A 19,675-nucleotide genomic window follows, 5' to 3' on the forward strand; every position below is an offset into this window, starting at 1 on the left:
ACTACAAATAGTATCCTACACATAACTAAAAACTGATTAGAAAGAAATATTCCTAGGCCTCATTCACTGAATTTAATTCTCCAGTAATCTGAAAGGTATACATAACACCAGTATGAAAACTATTCAAAAAAGGCTTCAAAACAGTATTTTCCTTCTCTTCAGAGAAGCAGACTATTAATTGCACCTGAGACAAAAATCCAAAACCCAAGCAACACTCCCTAACCCCCAACAAATAGAAACCTGGATTTTCGATTTTCTGAGTACACTTTTCCTTTCAAAAGCCCTTTCTAATGTTACATAACAGTGTATTTCTACTGCAGCCAGCTACAGTCTTTGCAGCCTTCATGCAATTAATGTATCTTAATCAGTAATTCCTTTACTTGGATGTGCATTAGCATTATTCTATAAATCAAATTCCTACTTAAAGACAACAACTCAGTTCTGGTAGCTTTTAAAACTGAGTGCAGTTTATCTAGCTTGCCTATACTCACACATTCTATATTAATTCATATCAATCTATACTTACAACTCTGTCAGCGCCTGAACACACGCATCAAGAACTTTTGTTAAAACAGCTTTTCTAGGAAAATAAATGTAATTTTAATCACTGGTAGGAAGATGACTGTTTAAAATTAAACCTGGATTAAAAAAAAATAAACCCACCACCAAACCCCCCCAAACTGTTATTCTCCACAAACCCTCAAGACTATTGGTAGAGTAAGACATTCTACTACTCCCAAAGCTTTCTAAAATACGATCATGCATTTGCAGCAAAAGTCAAAGATGAATGTAACATGCAAACCTTCTTTAAGGAAGAAGTTAGCTGAAGAAAACACTCATGCTGAACAGGGAAGAAAAGCCTGTTTGTTCCTTGTTCTTTATTCAAGAACACTTCATTCATGTGAAAATACACCCCTGTAATACTGCCAAGGATAGGAAAACAGACGGAGGTCCCAAGTTCAGCAATTACCAAGTACAAAAACTCAAAAAAAACCCACAGAACGTAATTTTTTTTCCTATCTATGGTGGTTTATTTCAGTCCTAGAGACATCTAAAATAGAATTATTTCAGTTTCTAATTGTCTGAGAAACACCTGTGCTTACCTGGGGTTATGTTAAACATCTTTTCAAGATCTCTGATGTGACAACTGTCTCCTATTCCATGCTTCCAATTTTTTTTTGAAAGCAAGTATGACTCTGTCTCACCTTCTCTGCAGCTACCAGAATGGTACAGGGTGCCTTATCACATGCTTAGTAATATGCATAGCAAGAACTACTTACAGTTCTTCTGAGGTTTAACAACGCTAAGACAGGTCACAGCTTAGTCACTGACCCACTTCCAAGCTAAGCTACAACTATTTACTTATTTATTTATTAAAATAGCAGGAAGCTATTATTAACAAAAGCATTGGGTCTCTCCATATATCTGACAAAGGGCAGGTTCACAATAAAGTAAGGCTGGTGTGGGGGGTGTAGTGGAGGAGAACTTGTCTCAAAAACACTAAGTATTCAAACTGGGCTATAGATCTCCTCTTTAGCTTTTTAGATGCCACACACCCTACCTGATGACCAAAAAAAGGGAAACACTGAAGTTCAGTAGAATTTAAAGAGTACGTTTCCCCAATGCTCTTGAAGAGTCAACATTTTGGCCACGAGTCTTATTCACTGCAAAAACTAGCATGACATGTTCAGCTCCCCAGCCTACGGTCTTGAATTCCAACTCTCTGCTCAGAACATCTCCTTGCCCTAAATGCAGACTTAAAAGAATCACACCTAGTCAATATGTGCTGCAACCTTTAAATAAAAATATCTGCATTTTACAGTTTAGTTTCTCATACTAAAACACTGAATTGTATGCTTCTTAAACGGTGTCTTTTTAATTCCTCTGCCTAGCCAGAAGCCTACTTCAGCACTGCCCTGCCCACCGTGCAGCACAGTTTTGGTAACTGAGGTGACAGACAGCAAATGCAAGCTTCCTACCTAGCTCCTCTTATTTTGTTCTGGAATTTTTAACTGCATTATCCTTACATATCAGAAATTCACCTGTTACTGACAACATAAGGCATTCATTTTGTAGATACGCAACTATCTGTTTTAATACAACTTTAATTGCTTATGCCCAGCCCACAGGAACAGATACTGACATTTGAATGGCCTTTCAGCTCAATATCAAGCAAATTTGAGAACTCTTACCAACTTCAATGAAAGCCAGTATCCATGACAAATGCTGTATCTAGGTATCTACAGGCCTCATACATTAATATATCAAACCAAAAAGTAGTTCTGCCTTCTGTCCATTACCAAAAAGTATTTTTTTAAAGAATGCATTTCTCGGCATCTTCAATTAATTTTCTTAGATAAATCATTTTTCAAAAGCACTGATAAAACATACTACTTAGAAATCACATGGATGTCCTGGATGACAGTTAAAATATGTATTTTGTTTTCTTAGCTTTGAAGACAGACATCTCCCCAGGTGTACTGCTGGCATTTCTACAGTGGTGAGTACATTCAGAAAGAGAAACATCATTTGAAAGAAAATTTATTGCTATCTCTTCAATTGGCATAATCTATCACTTTAAATATGAGGAGGCAAAACAAAAAAAAAAAAAACCAAAAAACGAAAATGGCACTTAAAATTTTCCAGTGGGCACAGGAAGAATACCAGAAGTTAAAGAATACAAGAAGAAATTATGCCTGTTTAAGACCATTAACATATGAATAAAATAGACTGTTTGGTGCACATGTGCACATTTTTCATCCTTAAGAGCCTGAAACACTCCACTGGATTCTCAGGAAACACTTTTTTTTTTTGTTTTGGTAAGTGATTGCACTGGGATGGAACACAGAAATTTTGGAACTCCCCCAGAAAATTGTTTCTTACACTTCCCTACATTTCAGACAACCTATTTATTAGAGATAGGCATTTTCTATTCCTTAAACAGTTCTCTTCTCCCACAAAGGCAGAAGACCCCCAGAATCTTATCTTAAATTCACATTAAGGATGTTAACTGAGCAGCAGATGAAAAAATAGAGATGTAACTGGAAGTTTACAACACAAGACTCCATTTAAAAGAGTCATCAAATTAAGTTCCTTTGTAGCCTTTGTCACTCCTCTATTATGACTTCAAAGCAACATCTATTAATACAACTATGAAAATCACAGCCCTTTGTTCACTGCATAAGTCACCTTTACTGGTAAGATTTGATGGTCATACTTTTCCTGTGAAAGTAGCTTGAGTAGTCAGTGCCTCAATGCACTAAAAGGACTTGGAGATCTATATGGCAACATGCTTTCATCAAACCACTTGGGGTACAGTCATACACTAGTAGATTTCAGCTCCAGTGTTGTTCTGCTAACAAGAAGGGTAAGCCACAAAATGACTACATTGAGCTGTATAATATGCACAGTTAATTAAACAAGTACACTGAAGTGAATATGCACACTAAAGCAAATAAGCACACTAACATGAATCAGGTATATATCTCTCTATATAGTGAATAAGTGTAACAAAGCAAATTAGATATATATATATATATATCCATATAAGTAAAGTACGGAGGAAAATTAGGAATGCATCAAATCATTGCTGGATAGAAAGAACAGAGATTAGGAAGAAATATATTACCGGCTACCACTGAAACATCATCCAGGCCCAGGCTTCAAGCTGGGAAGCTGCTGATGCCAGGAGTCTCAGGTAATTAGGAAAATTCCTATGTGGTGCGTACACCCATAGGTAAGGCTTTGGATTTGGATACAAGAGGGTCCTGCTCTTATACCCTTAGAAAGCCAACCGGCTTTATGCCAGTAATTGTTCATTTGTGCGGCCGTGCAGTTTCTCATGATCTCACTGTTGTCCAGGCGCCCCAGTGCGGTCAAGTATAAAGGTCATAGCACAACTGCACACCTGTGTTTTCCTGCATTTTCCCAACAGTCACAATGAACATAAACATATATACTCCATGGAATACACTTTGGAAGAAAATATACTTTGTTACGTCTCTCAGTCATGAGAGGTAATCAACTCTCATGCTAGGTTCCCATCCACAAGTGTGAAACTGGAAATCTTAAACAGCGATGCTGGAATGGAAAGAACTTCTAAACCCAAAAATGCTTTACAGTAGGAAGAAATCCATTAACACATATCCATTAATGCAAAATTATTAAGTACTTGTCCTCTTGCAATCCCCATCCCAAGCGCCCCAAAACTATTCATGGTATTCTTGGAGCTACAGGGGAGTAGCTTCAAGCTCAAAATACATTAGTAAAGCTAACTCCCTTACTTGCTTGTGATGATCAAGACGAGCTCACACCTTTTTAGTCTCTTAACAAACTTCTCTCACAGATGACGCATTTGTAAAGTGTCCCTCCTGTCTGGATTCTCTGTCACCTAATATATGATAGGTGGCACCACCAGCACCAGTTTTCCCAATCAGATTAGCATCTCGCCTTGTCTGTTTTTCCTTGCTGGTACTTTGGAGTAGGGTCAAATATATTTGACAAATTCAGGTCCCCGAACTGACAATAGCTTTCCCCCCTCTCTCCAGTAAATGTGTTCGCAGGACTATTTATAAAAGATTATGTGCAAAGGAAGGGGCTGAGGATATGCTAAACATCCTCCCAACACACATACAAATTGCATACATGCATGTTGTTTCCACAAGAAATCAAGTTAAAAGAGTCAGCATACTTCTGGGTGTTCCTGGGAACAGGAACTGGAGAAGGAACCTCAGAGATTTTTTGCACTGCATTATTTTCAGCATCATAGAATGGTTATGACAAGAGAGGACTTGTTTTACTGATTGTTAGCTGAAGCAAACTGCCAAGGACCTTAACTAAACAAAGCCATACATATGTCAAAAAGGAACAAGACGAAGGGAAAAGAACATTCTTTGCCTATTCAGCTCACTGAACTGGGAACCATTCCTCATGAAGTGAGAAACTTGTAAGAAATTTGTAAGAACTGACATGCATGCTAGGTGAAAGTATCCCCCGTGCATCTGGTGCCGCAATCAATAATACATGCTTCTTAATGCTACATTGCTATTAAGGACTTTTATTCTCCAGATTTTCAGTGACAGATAGAAAGCTCAGGAGCCAGATGGATTGTTGGCAAACTGTGACCTAAAATGTTTTTATTACGTTTTAGCTTCTTTTCAGAACTTTTCTTTATGCTTTAAAACAATGCTGACTGTAATTTTCATGACTTAACAGCGTTCATTTTGAGGTGGTCAGACAATGCAGAGTGGAGTTTAAAGAACCTGCAAGCACTGCCAGGCAGAGTGCCAATAACCAGACACGAACAAGTGAAATGAAGCATAATTTCGTATAGCGCACAGAGTAAGAAAAAAGGCAATACATGAAATATTCTACAGCTTTCTCAATAGTCATCACAACTCAACCACCTCTCCAAAAACGTCATGTCATTTAACGTTGTTGTTTTGTTTATACCAAACACTGGTCTGTGGAATGGATTCACTTCTTTGTGCCAGAATTCATGTAGCCATCTGAGATCAACATACCTGAAACATCCAAGCAGTAAGTTAGTATGTATTTTTAAACCAATATATCCTGAGAATGAAATAAATGTTTAGATATTACAATTCACTGAACAAGAATTAGAAATTCTGAAAGATTAAAATCTGAACTCTTTTTTCCTCCATAAGTTTTCCAAATTCAGAACTTCAGTCTCAGAGTTTTTAATCTATCTTGTAATGCCTGCTATTTGACCTCTACTGTCAACTGTTACGACTGCTGCTCTTCCCAGAAGCACTGAAGGACCTCTTAAGTGATTCCAGACACGAACTGTGAAAGCAGAGCAAATTTTCTACTGCATCATAGATACCACCAATAAATGAATAAATAAATTAATAATAATAATGGTGGCAATAATAATAATAATAAAAAAATCTCTTCTGGCAGGAAAAACAAATTGCATGAATTTTAATGGAGAATGGGGGGGAAAGTGAAGAAAAAAACCGGTTAGGTCTGTTACCTTGGCAAGTTATTATTCCTAAGACAACCCTGCTCACTTTGTCCAGTTTCAAACCCCAATTAGCTTATAAATATAATTAGGTTTTTGGTTTGTGTTTGGTTTTTTTGTTTGTTTTGGTTTTGGTTTTTTTTTAATTTTTTTAAAATTAGCCTCAAAAATAAAGATGGAGATGTGCACCAGAAGTAGTATCTAAAGTCATTAAATTCACATATAAAGTAAAATGGAAAAAGTCTCATCCTCCTTCTCATGGTCTTCATAACATCAGGACAGCACAAAGGCTACAGAGAAAGCAGCTAGCAAAAAGCATCACAAAATTGCCGTTCAGACTGTACATCTAATCTAAGTCATTTCAGCTGTTCATACCACCTTTATTTAGCTTAATAACGCACATTAGCTTCAGTGCCCTGACAGATCTTTTAGGCTCCCAGTAACCAAGCAGAGTACAAGGCTAAGATCCTGATAGTGTTTGATTTCTACAGTGACCCCTATTTCCAGGAATACAGCACAGTATTTGAAATTTAAAAAAAAAAAAAAGTGGTAATAGGAGTACCACCTATTTTTAATTTGCAGCTTGAATTTGAAAAGTAATTAGTAATTTACCAGTATTATTTATAGTAAAAACTATATATGCTTATATTGTAATGCTTTGATTTACTGCAAGAAGTGTCAGATCACCTATACTTCTTTAGCTTTCAGAAAGGGAACCCAAATAAAAAGGTAGAACTTCAGCAAGTACTACCTCCACCAAAGTTTAAAAATACTCAGAATACAGTTTAATTACCCAGAAGATTTGACAACTTAGAAGAGTCCTGCCCTCTCCTATTTAAAATGCTACTCCCTGAGGCAAAACAGACTACAACTGTAATATCCAGAGTCATAGTAACAGCCTTACAATAACAGCACAAGCTATAGCTACATATGTTATTTTCTGTTACAATCACATTCTTTGTTTTGAAAATAATATCTGGTTTTTCAGATGGAAACTTGCTTACAACAATGCAAATAAAACTGCAAATTTATTAAAGGAATCAAAGTTTAGAAGTCCTTGGAAACATACCATACTGTGTTCCTCCAGCAAAATACATTGTTTTCCATTTGTAAAGTCTGTAATTTTAAGTTCTGCATCTCAAAGGTAACTTGAAAGCCCTTTAGGAAAAGGTGGGGTTTTTTTTTCCCCTCCATGAATTTCCAAATTTAGAGGTTCATTCTGAGAGTCTTAAATCTTACTCTCTACTGCCTATTAGAACTATTTAACCTCTGTTGTCAACTGCTGTGTTTTCTGCTTGTCTCAGAAGCACTGAGGGATCTCTTGTGTACTTCCAGAAACCAACTGTGAAAGCAGAGAAAACTTCTATTGTACAGTAGATGGTGTTCATGTACTAAGAACTATGGGACTATACCAAATCACTGATCCCAGACCAGCAGCAGAAAGAACAAACATTTGGTCCCTGACATAACTGATAACACATTGTATGTGTTGCAGAAAGTGGTAACAGGCTCTCCTTTCACAAAGTTAAATGGCCTCATTAATTTCTCATTATTTTGTAACAGACTAAAAGCATATGAAGTATAAAGGCATATTTGTACATAGCCAGATCTCCCCATTGCTCCTTATGTCTTTGTAATTGAGATTTTATGTGCCAACAACAGTAGCTTTCAGAAGGCAAGCAATCTTTCTGTAAAGTCGACTGAAGTAACAAATTAATAAAAATGGTCAAGATTTTATGGGATTATTTTTTTTTTTAAATAAGTACAAAGGGAAACATCTGCAAACCAAATACAGCTGTACGCATTAGAAGAAAATAGCAGTATCACAGCGAACGGCACAGGCAAAAACACACTGCAGAGTCCAGAATCAGAGCTATGCTCTTCTACCTTGGCAACTTTGATACAGTAATGGTTGTAATGCTACTAACACATACCAGACATTGTATTTCGGGATAACACTGCCACACAATGTATGCTGCCTGACGAGATACTGCAGTGTGTCGGGACAAATGGCTGATTAAGAAAGCAAAAAAGCACAATTAGAGGGAAATGTCAACATTTGCCTTTGACAGTACATGCATAACTGAATGTCAGGAATCCCTTAACATTGTGGTCATGATTTCTGGAGGGAAAGTGAGGCAAGCTGCATCACTCATGTAATCAGTAGGTAAGATCCATGGGGAATGAAATCTCATATAAGGGGAAAAGGAGGTCAGTGGAAGTGTTACTTATTTTCTAAAGGAATAATATAGAAGAGGAATTCAGTCAAACATCAGCAACTTTAGTGATCTAAAACTCCAGAAATAATCCTAATAAAAATAAATTAATAAATAAATAAAGGAGGGAAATAGGTCAAACAGATAAGGCTAAGTATAAAAAGCATAGAGTGAACAAGCAAGATCAAAGGCAGAAAAGCACAGAGCAAATTAGTATGATGAGAAACACCTATGAAACAAGAACCTCACAACAGTTGTAATGCTCTTTGAGACCTTTTTTTTCTCTACTCATCCGCTTTTTTCCACCGCAGCAAAAGGTCAGCTATACTGCATTTTAATTCAGCAACTCAAAATTGCTATGCAAACATAACCTGAGCATATCATGAAGAAAAATAATAGGAACTATTTGCTTAGAACATTTCAAAAAAGATTGTTGAGTGGACAACACACAAGCTGTGGTTAAAATAATTCACATGAACTAAAACAGATGGCGTAATTTGTTCATCAGTTCCCCACAGCAAATTTGACGTGAAACACTACAGGGAATTATTCAGTCCATTAGGATATTAGCATGTAATCAATCACAAAATTTGCAGAAGGATGTGATGTAGAAACACTAAGCTCAGTGTTGAAGTGGGTTATCATGATCTTCAAGTTATCTATGCTTTCTTACCCTGGGTCCCACAAGTTCAAATTTAATACATAGAGCTATTACTGAAGAGTAGCTAAGTTAAGCTTCTCATAACAGCAGCCACATTATCTAAGAAATTCAAGTCTTCAAAATCCTATTTCTGTATCCACTTGAGGGCACCGCCATACAGCTACAAAAAGCCTAGGAGTGGAACAGACTACCTTGGAAAATCTGATAGGTAATACTGGAGATTTTTTGACAGATTAGGCACCTGTTTTAAATGTAGTTGGTACTGTCTTGAAGGAAGGGAATGGTCTGGGTACCCTGTGATGATTTCTCACAGTTTCCACAGTATCACCATGTACCACTCAGGCTGTATACCTGCAACAATTTCAGTTGAACCAAGCTGGTGCGGCCATGGTCCTGCCTTCCAAGCATGCATTAATTAGCATCCTTATTATGCCACCAGTGCTCCTTCAGCCCCAGGAGAATTCACCCAGACAATTAAACTAACAAAGTAATCTACCAAAGAACACTAATCATAATGGAGCTCCTTACAATGACAAGCACAGCTTTTACATGGACTCCCTTGAGAAAACGCAAAGGCTTGTAAGGAGATGAGGAAATGTGATGCAACACATCAGGCCCATGTTGAATGAGAGATCAACTGTCTCAGTTGCTTCAATCACTCACATACTTTTGCATAACCTCAAAGTTTGAAGTCCACTTGTGACAAAACCAGGAAGCTAGACTGAGGGAGAGAAGTGTCAGCCCAACAGGCTGGGCAATAGCACCAGAGCTAAACTCAAGACTAGCTTGGGGGCAATATGCACAGTAACACACATCTAAGGTTATGTTTCCAAATGCATATTTAAACAGCAACTTGTTTTTCAGGTGCCAGCTTTTGTGAAAAATAAGGTCATGCAAGAATGCATGTAACAGACTGATGTAAACATCAAATCCGAAAGTTATTTCTAAATTTAGATGAAAGACACTTTAAGGTACTGCACTGAATAATAAAATTTATTATGACTTATTAAAAAAACCCCACTATTTTCCTTCAGGAAAGTTGAGCTGCAATTAGAAGTAGTTTTCCTTGGACCCCTCCAATTTAATTTTAGTGAGAGTTTAACAGAAAGTTCAGTTTATTCCTGAGAACGATAAAAAAAAATCATTTTCAGCATTCTCACTTAAAAGATTTAAAAAATCATTCTCATTAAAAAAAAAATTCATTCTCAGCACAGAACAACTACATCATCAAAATTCCTTTTCTTAGACTAAGAGGTCATAGTTTATTAGAGCAAAAGTTCTTCAGAGACCTTTTCCAAATCACTTGCAAAGCTATGGAAAGGGAGACCATCAGCCCATTTTTACAAAATGCCCTATAAAGCACAAAAGCTGGAGCATTCTTGGTTTGGATAAGGTTTCTAACTTGATTCTTTTTAAACTACAGAGAAAGCTTCAACAAAGGGAAAAAAAAAAATCAGAAGCTGCATTAGACAAAATTAGTTCAAAACCCAAGAGTAATACAATAAAATGAAATTCTGAAAACAAAGAAAGAACTGCTCATCATATGAAGAAAAAGCTGCTGTTTGTCATTGCTGTTGTCTAGTTGTCATCAAACTGAAACAGCCATTTTACAGGCACTAGACTACAACTGTACCACTAACTGCACCGAAAGAACTCTTAGTATTTTAAAAAAGTTATTGCATTCTCTCGCCATGTGGCTGTTTACACGTAAAGGTTACTACTGCCTTTACAAGGAACTGTGTGCTGCTGTTCTGCAAGTCAGAAGACTTGGATGGGCAGACCAGAATGAGCAACCTACCACCTTTGTCACCTGACAGTGTGCTGAATTTGGTATTCATCTGAGATTATGAATATACTTGTAGAGTACTTTCAGAAACAAAACCACATCAGCATACCTATCCTATTAACATTACGGAATGTGAGGTGTACCTTGGTATATGTACAGATATTTTAAGGTATGGAAACATAGCCAGAAAATTTTTAAATGGTGATAAAAATGCTTTCAAATAAACATTTTAAAGTCATTTTTTACAGTCAAATAATATAAGTGAATTGTTTTCCAACAGTCTTCCACTTGGCCAAACCAAATTGAAAAACCTATCCCTCAATATTTTTGTCAGGAAGAAAGTAAAATTAAGTCATTATTGATTATTTTTTTTGCCAGTGTGAAACACTCCATTATTTTTTAGACATGGTTTATACTCCACATTAATTGCACTAACATGAACATTTTTGTATATATATTAAAAAAGCAAGTCTACAAATAATATATAAACATTAGTCTTCCTCCCCAGGGAGTTCTCTGTAAACAGCTAGCTGTTTGGGTTTTTTAATAACCTAGCTTGAAATATTATGGTGTCGTGGTTTAAACCCTGCCAGACAGTTTGTGCACTCACTCCTCCCCCTTCTTGCCCTCCCCCTACTCCTGGAGGGACGGAGAGGAGAACCAAAAAGAATGCAGCTCCCACAGTTGAGATAAGAACAGTTTAGTAACTAAGGTATAACACAAATCCTACTGCTACCGCCAATAATAGTAATGATAAAGGAAATAACAAGAGAAGAGAATACAACACCTCACCACCAGGTGACCGGTAACTTTCCCCCCCAGCCCGATCAAGCACCAACCGATACCTCCTCCAACCGTGCAGTCCCCTTAGCCCTTCTGGGTAACTCCCAGTTACATCCTGGGCATGACGTGCTGTGGTATGGAAAACCTCTTTGGTCAGTTTGGGTCAGGTGTCCTGTCTCTGCTTCCTCCCAGCTTCCCTCCTCCCTGGCAGAGCATGAGGCTCACAAAGGCCTTGGCCAAACCAAAACACCATTTTTATCAGCTCTGTTCCCAGCCCAAAAGTCAAAACACAGCACTGCACCAGCTACCAACAAAGAGAAAAATGACTGCCACTGCTAAACCCAGGACATACGGGTACATTAAAAATCTTAAGCTATCACTATAAGCAATGGATACATCTTCACATGAATTAGATTTTTCAATTAAAAAAAAAATAAATATAGTGAACACAATGAGAAAGGGACTTAAAACTAAAAGGAGACAGCTCTCCACCAGCAGCAAGAGCAAACAGTGGGTGAGCACTTTGCAGCAGAACCATACACAGCCTGACATCACTGAATTTTAAAGAGAACAGACCAGAACCTGTCAGTCCTTCCAGGGAATATGAGTGGAAGATTTCTCACAAATGAAAGAGGTCTCTGAATTCTTGAGAAACCTGAATAAGAATCTCCTTCCTTCACACAGAAGCTCTCTGAAACACTATCTACACTTTTCAATGCATCATTATAACCAGGTTAGGAGAATCATTATAAGTAGAAGAGGCATACTGTATTATTTGTAAGTCAGTTAATGGCCCACACCATGGTTTTCAAAAGGTAAAAATAGTTTTCAGCATTTAGAAAGGAAAGGCAAAAAAACCCAATAAAACCAAACAAAAACAAAAACCCTACAAAACAAAAAAAAAACATCCAAACCATTAATCACACTTTTTGTCTAATGCATACTAGCCTATGAATCATTAACTAGAAAGAGAATAAAATTCCAACAAGATAAAATACAGTCAGTGGCTATGAACATTATAAAGTTTTCATAAACTGAAGTGAAAAAAAAAACCAGTTAAATTAATATGTTCTCACAGGAACAGAGTGTTCTTACAATTTAAATTATACAATGCAATACACTTTCTGATATGCCTTACTTGGCATTAATCAGCTGGAATTAATAAATAAGCTGATTAAATAAATTAAATACCTTTTTTGGCCTACGATTTTACCAGTTGCTTTTTACCAGGTGACTAAAAAAAACAACAATCAGTATGCTGAACAGCACATATGTTGAAATATTTTTATCAAAAAATGCTTTTCAATATTTGACAGTTTGCTCATTACCCCCTGAACTTCTCAGCTGTGTATCTTGTTCAGCAGACTGAGAACTAATTAGTTAAGAGAAAATATTAAATAATTAGGAAAAGAAAATACTATAAAAGCTATGCTTTTACTTTAAAGCAAATAAAGACACTGGTCTTTAGTTTTGCCTGAAATACAGTACCATTGGTAAGAGGACTGAACTGCAGCCCTGCACTAGTTACTAGAGATCACCAAATAAAGGGCAAGAAAATAGTGAGACAATTAAGAGCCAGCCAGACCACCCTGCATGCTTACCCCTCATTATTCTAGCAGCAAGGACAGCTACAAGACAGACAGATGGCTTCTTCATTGCAGCAGCAGGTGCAGCAGCACGTCACAAAAATGGTGATGGTGGTGTAAACAGCTTCTTGCAGAGCAAAGTATTATCCAAATGCTTTTAAGAGAAGGCCATTACTATGAGAAACAGATTAGGAGATCAGCTAAAAAACTTTACTGAGATGCTCTGGTACGTGCAAGAGTGACAGGAGAGGGAGTCTAGACACTGTAAGATGCCTCATAAAGCCAAGCTGAATGTGCTGTACCACATCAAAAAATGCTGTTGTTAACTAGCAGTGACTAACACTGGACGGGCATAAAAGCCAGAAAAACTGGACACTCTGTATCTCCCTTCAAAGCAAGTGTCTTTCAGCAGAAAGTACTGGTTTGGCGATACAGGTCTAAGCTTGAATTTTCACTCCAGAGGATGAAGGAGTTGCTAGGATGATGTGAAGTGAGGCTGTGATGTGGAAAGATACACAGCCTAACCCTGCAGCTGACAGTAAGGCACTCTCCCCTAGGTAAAAGAAAGGTCCTTGCAAGACTTTTTGGTTGACACTTCACTTGGGAGTTTCTCCAGATTACAGAAGTAATAATGAGGGTTTCTAATTAACTAAACTTCGATTATTTGAGCTACCAAACAATTTGCCCATGTTGGTACATCTACCTCTGAACAGCCTCTTGAGTCAATGGGTGCAGCAGGTCCTAAATTCAGTGATCTCTGCACAGCTTTGGAAGAATCTCTTTCCATACCACTAAGTTTAAGGTAGCACAAGAGCTGACATGTTTCAGGGTGGGCAGATAGAAGGGGAATCTATAGGGGTATTTCACACCTGCATGTCATGTATTGCCTTAAGGGGTGCATCCTTCTTTTGCTCATAAAGTTGCCAAGGGTATTGAAATTCTGCCTCTCTGGGCTAGCCTTCATTTTGCTCTTTTGCTTTGTTGTGTTTCTGTCTCACTGCAGGATGAAAACTAAAACTAGCTGAAAAACAAACTTTCTCTTTGAAGACTTTCACACACAGAACAGATAGGAAGGATGCAACTGAACACAACCAGCAGTTTGAGACAGTTAACAAAGTAGAAAAAGAGAAAAACAGACAAGAAAGGGAGGGAGAGTCAGCAACACGTTGTGCGCAGTCACACGGGGAGCAAAATGAAACAGTAGTGGATGAACAGTAAAGGAGTAAAAGTAGAAGGGAAATATATATTAACAGGTAATACATGGATAGGAAAGGCTTTCTGCTTTGGTCTGCTAAAAACAGGCATTCAATGCCATTAACTTTGAATAGTCAAAAGGATACTCAAGGAAGGCAAAAAATACATTTAAAAAGTCCATGAAGAGCTGATAGTATGAAGTTTTGCTGTAGGGAAGAGAACAAAGAAAACAGATTTGATTTTTATCCCCAGGACAATATAGGTGTCCTGACACACATAAATGTCAGTTCACTGTGAAGCACAGATATATATATTTATCTCACAGACACGGTTTGAGATACTCAGTCCTGTCCTGTTTGTTTGCTACTACCTAAACAAAATGGCATCATTCCATGGTCAAGTTGAGGAGACAGATCGAAACAAACCAGCCAGCAGAGGGACTCTTCATTAGGGACTGTAGTGATAGGACAAGGGGTAACGGGTTAAAACAAACAGGGGAAGTTTAGATTGCATATAAGGAGGAAATTCTTTCCTGTTAGGGTGGTGAGGCTCTGGAATGGGTTGTCCAGGGAGGCTGTGAATGCTCCATCTCTGGCAGTGTTCAAGATCAGGTTGGACAAGGCCTTGGGTAATATGGTTTAGTGTGAGGTGTCCCTGCCCATGGCAGGGGGTTGGAACTGGATGATCTTAAGGTCCTTTCCAACCCTAACTATTCTATGATTCTATGATTCTACAATTCTAATTTTAGATAGCCAAAACAGAGAACAATCAGGGACCTACAGATCTCTCAGAAAGTTTGCAGTCTTCACATCTGTACTATCAAGCCTCCGAATCTTCTTTCAGCAGGCAGTTGAGTATCACTGGCTTGAAGACAATCACCTCATATCTTTTTCTGCTGTCATTTCTTTAATGAAGAACAAAAAGCCAAATGTACCACTGTGTATGAATCTTTTAGTTGCTGCATAGTTTGATGCATCTCTGTGAGGAATACTTCAAGTACAGCAATACTTGCAGATGAATCAATCTAAACTATTACCCATTTGCATAATTTTGGCTAAAAGAAATGCAAGCATACGAAGAATTCTGGTACCAAGAAATTAGAGCAAAAGGAGTTAACACTTCAGTTCTATAGCTTAATAACCAGATGAAACCTCTACAAAAGCAAACAAATATACTGTAGAACTCAGGAAGGTATTAAACACTACTCCTGTGTTTTACAGTACATTCTACCAATACTGGAAAATAATCTCCTGCACAGTTATTCCAAACATATTGATCTTTAGTAGGAGATGCTGGTAAAGCATGCTTTAAAACCTTGTGAAGCAACTAAGCTTGAATTACTGTCCACATTCCTGGTGAGAATCCAAATGGTGTTTTACTATTCAAAACAGAACTGCAAGTCTAGGTGCACAATGTTCTGTAGCAGACAGTAGTATCTGCATACAGAAAAAGAGGGTTTTTTGCATATCCTCTGTGTGAGATAATTTGATCATTACAGGAAGAACCAATGAGCTAACGGAAGCAGCTGAAGGAGCAAAATGTGAACCTGTACTTATTTGCCAAGAATTCTGTGTTACACTATTCTTGCAAACTGAATAAAGACTTCGAGCTCCTTCCCCACCTCTGTTATCAGAAGCCAAAATTAGCCTCACAGGAATGAGAACTACAATCACAATAAACTGGAAAAGGCTTAAATGCAACATGTTTTGTGATAATAGAGAGCCTTTACCACAGACATCTAGGCCTTGACTATGCTTTCTTTTCCTCTGTCATACTGTGTAAAATAGATCACAGATTAAAAGAACAGAGAATGGTTGCACACAGAGTATTTTTCTTCTAGTCATAGAATTTTATCTGTAGGCCCTGAGAGAGAAATACAGCAAATAACTACTGTGATTTACCTGCATTTATATCTCATGGCTATGATTTCAAATAGCATTCATGTGTGAATTTTAGTTTAGCAGTTTATAACCACAGAAGGAGTCTACCTCTTGTATTTTTGCACAGAGCTCAGTCACACACTGTCTGTTGCAAGGCCAGAACATGAACTACTGCACTCAACACGCAATTCCTGAGGTCTCTGTTCCCCATCCCATAGAAGAGGAGACACGATGCAGAAGCCTGGATTTTTCTCACAGTGCATCATCCTGGACACAATGACATAATTCATAGCTGCAAAAAGGTTATTTATCTGGTTTGTTCCTTCATGTACTTGTTGAAATTGTTAAGATGTGATTTTTCAGAGTGCTGTTTCTTACTGAACATCTGAACTATCTAGTCATTTCAACTGACCCACACTCCTGCTAGACAATTTCTACCTTAACCTCCAAATTCCACCACTAAACTATACTAATGCTCTCAGGATAACTTGAAACTAATTTGTTTTTCCCATTTTGCCGCTCATTCTTATATAATTCTTACCAGAAAAACACATTATTTGATAACAAGGAAAAAAATACAGCATGATTTTTCCCTAACCCGCAACATTCCACGTCAAATAAAATTTGTCAGTATCTTTGAACATGAAGATAGTCCACAAATACATTCTGAATAGGCTTTCTGCAGAATGCACCATTTTATCAGTGTTAAATTTGAGGTATACATCCAAGAACTGCCTTGCAGCTCATTAAATCAACATTATTTTGACTGTATGCTGCAGTATGTGTGATTCTTATGAGCAAGCTTCACCACTGCATTCTTACACTTCAATTTTGTCACTGCACACTTTTCCCAATACAGTTTTCTCCTATCACTTGGCACCATGCATGATTATTTCCATGGGCCTGTAACAATGGCAAAAAAGCAATAGTGCCAAGCCTAAGTGAACGTGAACAGTCCACATTCAGTCCATTAAGGTTTTTTTCTGGATAACATTTATAATACAATTAGGAACAAGTTCAAGTACCACAAGAGATGGCTCAAAAATAAGAGAAGCATATTGTTTCTGAAGAAATGTGTCTTCCTTACTTCCTGCACCACTATGGCCTAAGAAAATTACTCTGGTGCCTAGCAGCTTGCACAACCAGGCTCTGTTTAAAAAAGTGGGCATACCTAGGTCACAAACTGAACAAAACTCTCACCTTTACTGCAACAGCTGCAGAGGTATCCACATAGAATAGCAACAGCAAAACTAATCCTGAGGAAACAACGAATATAAAAACTACTTGAATACTTTTGTTAGTTTAAATATAAAGCTGGTTTACATGTGAAACTTCCCTCCAATGAGAAATTCTCATATACTACATCATCAAAATCTTCATCTTCAGGTAATAAATAGGTCTATCTCTTATTGGAAAACAGTCTGTATTTTAATTAGCTAGCCAACAACCTGGAGCCCACAAGACAAGAAGATATGTCTAATCATGGGAGTATAGCATCTCAAATTCTTATTCCCTTAACAAAAGCATGTCATAACACTCCTGCCATTCTCCTTGTTCCTCACCTCTAAGCACCCTGAAAATTCGGCACATTTTCACATGTTATAAAGGGGTACATTACACTTTCTCACACTTAGATGGCAAGAGACCCGAGAAACACCTTCTGTCTCAATTCATTTTTCCCCCTATCATAAACTCTTGGCTGAGCAACTCAAAGCTTAAGCATCAGTGTTTGCAAGCATCTGGGGCACAGCTTTGCCCACTTTGCTTTATAGCTAAGAACACCTGAAAAGACAATGCTTACTGGTTTCATCACTGCACAGCAAAGCTTTATTAATGCTTCAACAGTGTGACATTTAAGAGCATTTTTCAATTCCAGTGTCTAAGTAGCACAAGTACATAAGAATTCTAACTTGCTTACAAGAAGCTTTCTTGCGTTACAACTTCAAGAAATCCCTATGCACCTTATAAGACATCTGAACTTCCTTCTAGCAGTGGGACAAGTGGCAGAGACAGCTACCCATGTGGAGCGCAGTACAGACCTCTACAGCCTAAGCAACCTGTGGAATTTCTACAGTCGGAACAATGAAATCATTGAAGATGTGTTCAAGTTCCTAAAGAGTCAAAATAAGATGGGGGGGGGCGGGGGGGGGGGAGGGAACCTCCTTAATTGTTCCCACATTTTCAAAGAAAATAAGGGTTAAAAATATCTCCTTTGCAGTTCTTTTCCCCTCCATAATGTAATTCAGGAAAGGAAAAAACCTATACTAAGTATTCACAAACTTACTGGAAATAAACTTAAATCTGAGAACATTGATATTTAGTGCCAATTTTTGAAACACAGGAAAAGAGCATACGCTTTTCATCTCTGTAAAAGCATACATTTAAGCCATAGGTAGGTATACTGAGCTAAAAGAAAATACACAAAATCTAAACCCTACCTGAGTCCAGAAAGGCCCTTCAAAAGTAAGCTGAAGAATGCTTTTATGCACACATATACAGTTGATATACATATAAATGGAAACATAATTCATTCCCCTATAACTCTTTTACACTTAAAAAGATAGATTTTTACTGAAAAGTAGTATCTAAAATGTTAGAAAACTTAACTTTTTACTACACCATTGTTGTTGTTTAAGCCCACCTGGTAATTCGGAACCATGCAGCCACTTGCTTACTCCCCACCTTCTTCCTCACCCCGCTCCCGAAGGGATGGGGAGAAGAATCAAAAGAATGTAACTTCCACAGGTTGAGATAAGAACAGTCCGGTACTAAGGTACAATATAAAACCACTGCTGCTACCAACAGACATAATAATGATAAGGGAAGTAACAAACAGTCAATCTGCCAGGCCTCCCCATATTTGTACATCAGCCATTGTCCTTCATACCAGAAAGGCTTTAACCACTTGGCTTGCTTAATTGCAGCACGTTTCACGATCATGAATAACCTGGGCAATAGTGTCCATTGTTAAGTCCTCCCCTCGATCACAAGCCCATCTGTATGTTGCATCTCTGCATTGATGGTCTGAGGTGCCAGGAGCCCAACAGGCTAAAAATAATTCACCCTTGTGTTCCAATCTAAGCCCTTTTGAGCCACTTCAATTTTAGCAGCTTTATCCACTTGTTGGTTGTTCTGATGTTGCTCAGTGGCCCAACTCTTGGGTACATGAGCATCTACATGGCATACCTTCACCACCACGCTCTAGAGAGAGGATTTACAATCAGACTGTAATCTGGGATGCATGTTCTCCAGAACGCCACAACACCTAAGAAAGATACATTCCTACATATGAGAAGATATGTTCTTACAATATATGAAATACAAAGAGTATCAAAACAAATGTATTACTATATTTATTAAAACCATTACAGAATATGAATTATGAATCAGTGAGTAACAGGTCACCTCACCAATACTTTAGCTGATGTTGGAAGTCTGTGACTTTTCATAAAAAGGGATTGGTTTTAACTTAGTTTTATACATATTCAAAATCAGTTACAATATTTGCAACACAGTATCAGATCTGAGTGACTCCAGGCTTTCAAATCTGTATCTTTATCATAGCAAGTAAACAGACAAATTACTC

The 19,675-nt window shown here is 37.7% G+C and overlaps 1 protein-coding gene across 2 annotated transcripts in view; it reads right to left on the bottom strand.

Annotated features, from left to right (window-relative positions):
• PIP5K1B (phosphatidylinositol-4-phosphate 5-kinase type 1 beta) overlaps positions 1 to 19,675 on the bottom strand; it is a 103,374-nt gene that overhangs the window by 66,242 nt on the left and 17,457 nt on the right. The window lies entirely within an intron of this gene.

The sequence above is a fragment of the Neopsephotus bourkii genome, unplaced genomic scaffold, assembly GCF_033783945.1.
Source record: "Neopsephotus bourkii isolate Nb327-2 ecotype Australia unplaced genomic scaffold, CSIRO-AGI_Nbou_v1 NB_388, whole genome shotgun sequence".
Lineage (NCBI taxonomy): Eukaryota > Metazoa > Chordata > Aves > Psittaciformes > Psittacidae > Neopsephotus > Neopsephotus bourkii.